Here is an 8,206-nt window from a genome sequence, read left to right as displayed (position 1 = left end):
CACATTCAGATAGCAGTGCATCACAGACGCTTTCTGAGATTTGCTTTCGAGGCACAGCGTACCAGTACTCTGTTCTCCCGTTTGGGCTGGCTTTGGCCCCGCACACTTTCTCGAAGTGCATGAACGCAGCTCTGAGCACTTGAATAAATGTCAGAGGCTGCTGTGACTCATGGCAGCGGCATCAGTATGTCATCGTTTGCTCCGTGTCGGATGTTCTGCGTTTTCTACAGTACAGGCTTGATAGTGGATGTCTACCATCAACACTGGCCGCTTTTGCCTCGTTTCGTTCCCCGCTGGGCGGGCAATCGATCGGTAGACACGCGCTGGTGGTGAGTGTTCTTAAGGGGGCGAGGAGGTTGCATTCCCCGCGTCCGCCTTCAGTTTCGCCCTGGGACCTAGAGGTGGTGTTAAGAGCTCTTTCACAACCACCATTCGAGCCTTTAGCATCCATTGCTATGAAGGAGCTATCTCTCAAACTGCACTTCTTCTTGCCCTCGCTTCGACAGCGATTGTATTTGCTTCGGATCTGGTGACTGCTGTGTCACTCTCTGGCCGAGACCGAGCTAACTTACGTGCCTAAATCACTATCTACCCCCTTCAGAGCTCAGACTGTTTCGCTGTCTGCCCTGTCTTCTGAGTCACCGACCTCGAGTGGTTGGTCAGCTTGTTGCGACGCGATCAGATATTGTGAGCAGCGGAGAGAGACCCAGCTCAAGTGGACAGTGGAGTGACTCCTTCGGCCTGCTCGGCGGATTCACCACGGCCTATCGGAGGACTGATACCGCGTGCCTCGGTGACTCGAGAAGTTGGTCGTTCGGACATTTCCCTTTTTCAAGAAGACTCTTCGTGACCTGGGATTACCATCAAGCTTTAAACACAATATACGGAGGATTTGTGAGTACAGTCTGACTGAGGTCTGTTGATATTGAATCATTTGGTGCACCAACGGTTCGTGGCCTTTCCATTGTACTGTTTCAGAGAAGTTTGGGGTTCTCACTTGCATTATCGAGGTATTGAGTTTTTAAGATCTGCTTTGACTCATTTGAACGAAAGTGAAGTAAATAATTAAAATTTGTAACATGTGAACTGATTATTAACGATTCTGTTTGAGGGAAAACAAATAATTTAAGAGTCATTTTGGTCAAACGAGTCAGTTTAAGAGTCAATGTGTTTCAGATAAGTTCATTTAAGAGTCATTTTTGTTTTCCAATGAGTCCTAATTGATTTTGACTAAGACTGATTCAATTGTATGTGCGGTAACTGACCTGTTATTAGTAGATTCAATTATATTTGGTCATAACATTATTAATATTTTTTTCTTGTCTCTAAAAAGTATTGACATATCTGAATATAGTAACACTGTGAGTAGTGTATTCTGATTTTTCATTTTAACAATTATAGTTTCTATCATTGTGTTGATTCGATAGACATTATTAAAGGGATACTCCACCCCAAAATGAAAATTTTGTCATTAGTCACTTACCCCCATGTCGTTCCAAACCCGTAAAAAACTTTGTTCGTCTTTGGAACACAATGCTCTTCTGTGTCATCCGCGCTGCACGGATGCGCTGTTTTCGTTCAAATCAAAGCGTAAATACACGTAGAAAACGTATCCTTGTCGCGGCTGACAAAGAAGAGCGTACGCTGCTTGCGTTCAGTGGATATTCTCCAAAATGGCACTACGGTGATATGGAGAGACACAGAGGAGATGAATTGTTGAATAAAGTCGTTATTTTTGTTTTCTTCGCATACAAAAAGCATTCTCGTCGCTTCATAAAATTCAGATTGAACCACTGATGGCAGATGGACTATTCTGACGATGCTTTTCATACTTTTCTGGGCCTTGACAGTGTTGTTTACTTGGCAGTCAATGTAACAGTCACAAGCCTCCCGGTTTTCATCCAAAATATCTTAAATTGTCTTCCGAAGACGAACAAAGTTTTTTACGGGTTTGGAACGACATGGGGGTAAGTGATTAATGACAAAATTTTCATTTTGGGTTGGAGTATCCCTTTAAGGTGATTCTATCTCAGCGTTGTTGTTTTGTTAGTTTGTTTGTTTTGGTGATTGTTTTATTTAATAAATCTCAGGATTTATTAGAACTTTCATATGGTCAACATGTTGTTTATTACTCTCAAACACATGAGAGTATAGGTTTCATAACTGGAGGCACCGCGCTAAATAACGAGTTGTTCTTGTATTATTTACCTATTCCAATTCTCAGGGAAAGGACCAGTCATCATGGTTTACTACTGCTGGGATACCTGGGCTCCTGTCAAGGCATTATATGAGTGTACCCAGCTGGGGAGGGTTACAGACATCAGTATCTCACACCTGGCCTGAACCACTTTGCCAACAAAGTGCTTCATGTGTTCATGCTTCATGTGCTTTGCTTCATGTGTAACAACAGTTGGGACACACTATCCACACTAAAGAGGACAAGGGAACAGCTAGACCTGTCCGGGTCCAAGTCCCTTGACTTAAAGTTTTCTGTCTCATATGGACCCAAGCCTCATCCATCTCCTACTTAAATGTGAGCAGCGATCACTTTCACCTCGCCCCAGCCTCGTGCTAGTTGTGCATGACATTTTAATATCCTGACTGTAGGCTCAGTCTAGGCCCAAATGATGTAAGAACAAGAAATAATCCATGAGCAGATACCTCACTATTCATGCAACACCATGAATAAGGAATAAAGAAGACAATAACTGATCTTTGAGAAGTATTTAAAGGAATGCTTGTACAAAAATTGGAAAAAAACAAAAACAAAAAAACTGTCATTTACTCACTCTCGTTCCAAACCCCTATGACTTTCTTGCTGTGAAACGCAACGAGAGAAATTCTTATGAAAAAGAGAGAAATTCTTGTTGAAAACGGTGCTTAATATTTTGTGGAAATCGATTTTCAGGATTTTTTTGCAGAATAAAAAGTTCAAAAAAACAGCATTTATTTGAAATATATTTTTTTGTAACAATGTAAAATTCTTTACTGTCATTTTTGATCAATTGAATGCGCCCATTCTTATTAAAAAGTATTAATTACTTTAAAAAAATTATATATAAAATGTAAAATTGGAAAAAAATATTTTTATAGTTTTAATTAGATCAAATACTTTTAAATCACTGTTATAACTTTAAAAGAGCATTTTCTTTACCAATTGATGATTTATAAAAGTCATTGGACAGTTGACCACATGGAAGAAGCCAATCATATTTTGACTTTCAATATAGTATGTAAAACAAAGAAAGATGGCATAATTCTCAACCTGTGTGGTTTTGTGTGAATGAATGTTCAGCATCTGTGACTCTGCAGAATGACAGAGAAAGATGATGGAGTTAAAGGATCTGACTGGTGTACGTGTGTGTGATGTTTGCCACCCTGCATTAATCCACGACTCACCCGACAGAGTTAATCTGGTGTAGTGTGGAGGAGAGTGACAAGATGGACAAAACAAAACAAAAAAAACACCACAAATACACACACTGCACGCACAGAGAGATTATAGCAGTTAAACCACTGGGTTGCTCTCATTTTAAAGATTACAACTGAACACATCCCTCCCGTCACAGCCTCATTGACAACATCTGTCATCCATCTCACGTCTGGCTTTTCCTCTTTATTTCTCATGTCCAATGGTTATCTGAATTCATTTTACTGACTATAATACAAACTGTAAGATGAGAAAAAAAGTATCTTTCTTTTCCTTGTGGATTTCTCTCTTTAGAAAGAGGAATTATGGGTAAAGAAAAGGTTAGCAGTGAGAATCCGATCCCTCCCTCTCAGCTCTTAACACTTTTCCTTGGCCTTCTTCAGATATTTATTTCCTCACTCATGTGCTCCTGTCTCAGGTTGTGGAAGCTAACTGTAGTTCAATATAAATAAACAATATAAAATACACATTTTATGAAAATTTACTCACCCTCAGACCAAAATGTAAAGGAGTTTGTTTCTTCATTGGAACAGATTTAGAGATTACATCACTTGCTCACTATTGGATCCTCTGCAGTGAATGGGTGCCGTCAGAATGAGAGTCCAAACAGTTGATAAAAACATCACAATAATCCACACCACTCAAGTCTTTACACATCAATGTATCGTCACGAGCCGCAGGGTTTAATTTGGTTTTGTTTGTGTATGTTTTTTTTGACTCTCAAAGCCGTGATTCAAATTCACTTCCATTATATGACTGACAGACTGCAACGGTTTGTGTTAAAAATCTTCATTTGTGTTCTACTGAAGAAACAAAGTCACCTACATCTTGGATGCAGATAAACATCGAATTTACATTTTTGGGTGAACTATCCCTTCAAGATGTTTTTAACTTAAAACCTTGGCTTCTGGATAAAATCCAAGTCCATAATCCATAATAACGCTTCCTCCATTTAAAAAGTCCATCCCCTGTTGTCCTCTAACATCAAAATCCACTGAAATATTTGTTTAGAACAGTTTTTTGCTTGTAAACGGTGCTTGATCTGTGCATATTTCTCTCCTTATTCAGATGAGATTACTTTTTCACTGGAGAAAGCATTATTATGGATTAAGGATATTTTAGCCAGAAGCAACGCTTTGAAGTTAGAAGTGTTTTAATGATGGATTTGTTTCTTACAAACACACAGGTTTTCACTTCACAAGATGTTAACTGATGGACTGGAGTGGTGTGGATTACTTGTGGATTATTGTGATGTTTTTATCAGCTGTTTTGACTCTCATTCTGACGGCACCCATTCACTGCAGAGCATCTACTGGTGAACAAGTGATGTAATGCTACATTTCTCCAAATCTGTTCCCATGCAAAAACAAACTCATCTACATCTCGGAATGGCGAGTGGCAAATTTTCATTTTTGGTTGAATTATTACTTTTAAACTAAACAGATAAACACTAAACAAACAAAATAAACAATATGTGATGACATATTTGATGAGATTCCATTCACACTATTTCTTGTGTGATATTGCTTAATTAACATCTTGTTTATACATTTCTAATAGAAATGTAATTAATCAAAAGCTTTAACCTGTTGGATCCAATAGCCAATGAAAAGCATCTGTAAAGTGACAGTCATAGTATCAATGGCTTTTGTCACACAAAGAATAACAGCACTGGACTCGTGCTCACAGGCTGTTTATAAGCTTCATAATAAAGCAGTATGTGTATTCAGTCTTGAGCTGAGCCTCAGTGAGCGGATGTTTCTTCAAATCCCTTTATCAGAGAATGAACAATTTTACAAATTAGATTCATCATATTTGTTTTTCTTCCTTATCTTCAAAGCTTCTGTTTGATCTGTTGATAGGAATAGCGAGTGAGAGGAACAGTGGGATACGAATGGCCTGGGGAGGAAGAGCAAGGACTATCCAGCAACAGTGCACACTAGTGACTGTTAAATTTAAGAATATGATACTTAACCTCAGTCCCAAAACGGGTTTACAGCCTGATGTCATTTACAAGTTCCACAAAGTGCTTTTTAGTCCCTTTAATTAATATGAATCTGGCTGTGAGCTCAGACTCAGGTAACATAAATCTGCTAGTGTTCCAATTAAGCTATTAAAATGTTATTTCTGAACCTCCAGGTTTTATTTAGATGTTTTAATACACTTATTTATTTATTTATGCAAAAATGAAGGGAACATTTTGTAATTTCGTAAACATTATGAGAATGTTACTTTGGAATGTTCTCTGAACATTCTGAAACGGAACATAAAAGAAACTTAAAACGCTTCATGAACAAGTTTGTGCTAATGTTTTGAGTACATTATTAAAGACCTGCTAAGTCTGAACAAACATTCTATTAACGTTACTACAACATTAGCCAATGTTCTGAGAACGTTCTTTGTTAGCTGTGAAGATCTGATAAAACATTAAGAATCAATGTTTTGGTGAAGACACTTTGGTGAAAAATTATGACAGTGTAGGTGTACATGTGCACCGTCATCTCTAAAGTACTTTCCATTACATACTGTCGTCTCCTGTGAATCAGACCTGCACATTTAACACAGAAATATATGCTGGGTTATGTCAAAGCTAGATGTTGATGTGGTAACAGCACTGTACATGTCACTCTAGCCCTCTTGTTACCGTAATTGTCCCTTTTATCCCTTTTTCTGCATCACCTATACCTATAAGTGGAACTAAGTTTAGACATTTCACATGAGACTACGTCTGAAGATTCTGCTTTAAATCAAAGCTTAAATCATTCTGCTTTAAACCTCTGGAAAGTTTTTATGGGTGTTAAAGGTTCTTTATGGAACCAAAATATTTTTTATTATATAAAAACCCTCAATTGCTCAATGGACAACATTCCTTATATATTTATACATATTTGTGTTTGAGTACACAAGTTTTACAAAAAACTGATTTATAGATCCAAAGAGATGTCAATTATTACCAGCTGCCCACTAAAAACTCACTATAGGAGCATTTTATAAGTCTAGGAGTATTTTATGTTGTAAAATATCTACTAATGAAATTATCCAGTAGACTTAAAACCAATACAGATCACATATAGTTCTGTCTCTGCAAGCAGTGCTCCATTTGACAAACTCATTTATTTCTCGAAAGCCTCCTGTCGTGAAGTTATTAACAGGCTTGTCACCTACAAGATGTACAGTAATGTTCCATGACTTAATTATAGCCGATTGATTTTTGCCTAATTTTGCTCATAATTTGGTGCACATTAAACCAACTCAAGGCTAATAGCTGCTAATATATGCTCAGTTCATGGCTACTTGATAATTAGCACCTATTAAGCACATGAGTGTGGTAGGTAACGTGTACTTGGACCGCTGCTGTCCTCTAGTGGTCAGATAGGTCACTGCATTATTGCATAGTGTCAAAGTCACGGCTATGCCCCAGTTTGAATACTAGAAACTAAGTATAAACTGTGCTAAAAATGGGAAAGTGGTTACTTTTGAAGTATGTAGTAAGACAGTATGCCAGTATTGGGATATTCACACACAGCACTGAGATCACCCATCACCACTTCAGTACATAATATTTACACTTCCGTCTAAGAATTAGCATGTAGCTAAATTATCTTACAATTGTAATTCATTTGAAACCTGCCACAGCTGCCACATTTTTCACTTTTCTTCATTTGGAAAAAAAAAAAAAAAAAAAATCTATCACACCTTTTCAACTGTTTTCTCTTCTGTTGCGCAAGCTGAACACGTTTGTATGAAAGCATACTTAAAAAAATACAACTTAAACAGTACATAACAGTATATAAAGAGTATATCTCCAGCAGTGTTTTTCAGTAATACTTCTATGCTATTATAGTTTTTTTTTTTTATATTAGCTTTTATTTTCATATTTATTTTTATTTTAATTAAATGTTTAGTAATTTGTGCTTTTGTCATTTTAAACAAAAATATAATAAAGTCGTGGCCTAATGGTTAGAGAGTTGGTCTCGTAACCCAAAGGTTGCGGGGTCGAGTCTCGTACCAGCAGGGATTGTAGGTGGGGGGAGTGAATGTACAGCGCTCTTTCCCACCTTCAGTACCACGACTGAGGTTCCCCTGAGCAAGGCACCGAACCCCCAACTGCTCCCCGGGCGCCGCAGCAAAAAAATGGCTGCCCACTGCTCCGGGTGTGTGTTCATCGTGTGTGTGTGTTCACTGCTGTGTGTGCACTTTGGATTGGATAAATTCAGAGCACTAATTCCGAGTATGGTTCACCATACTTGGCCACATGTCACTTTCACTTCACTTACTAATTTTAGTGCTTAAACTCATTTTAGTTAGATGACAGATGGCAAGGCAACATTTCAAAATTTTCATTTAGAGTAAGTTATTCACAATATTTTTTTCAGCTTTATATCAATTAACAAAAATGTTTTTAATAGTTTTAGTTCTGTGATGACAACTCTCAGAGGGATTGGCATGGTAATGTACATGACAATGGTAATGTATTTGGTCTTGGCGGAATAGATCTGCTACACTGCTGCTGCTGCTGCGGCAGAGCAAGTACCGAGACTTGCTACTGCCAATACATCCACAACATGCTGCTGTAAGCATGTAAGAAATACTGCTGCTGCACATATAACAAATATGAATAACCCCCATATAGCATACATTCATACATCACCCCTTAGCAGATCTGTACAGGTGGAGCTGGGGAAGGTGGAGGGTTTCTGAAGTGCGCTGCCAACTGCTACAGCAAACAAAAGCCAGGTATTTGAATATTGAGCAGCGAGCTCATTGGCTACCAAT

The sequence above is a fragment of the Sinocyclocheilus anshuiensis genome, unplaced genomic scaffold, assembly GCF_001515605.1.
Source record: "Sinocyclocheilus anshuiensis isolate Anshui unplaced genomic scaffold, SAMN03320099.WGS_v1.1 scaffold914, whole genome shotgun sequence".
Lineage (NCBI taxonomy): Eukaryota > Metazoa > Chordata > Actinopteri > Cypriniformes > Cyprinidae > Sinocyclocheilus > Sinocyclocheilus anshuiensis.
Note: the sequence above shows the minus strand (reverse complement) of the source record.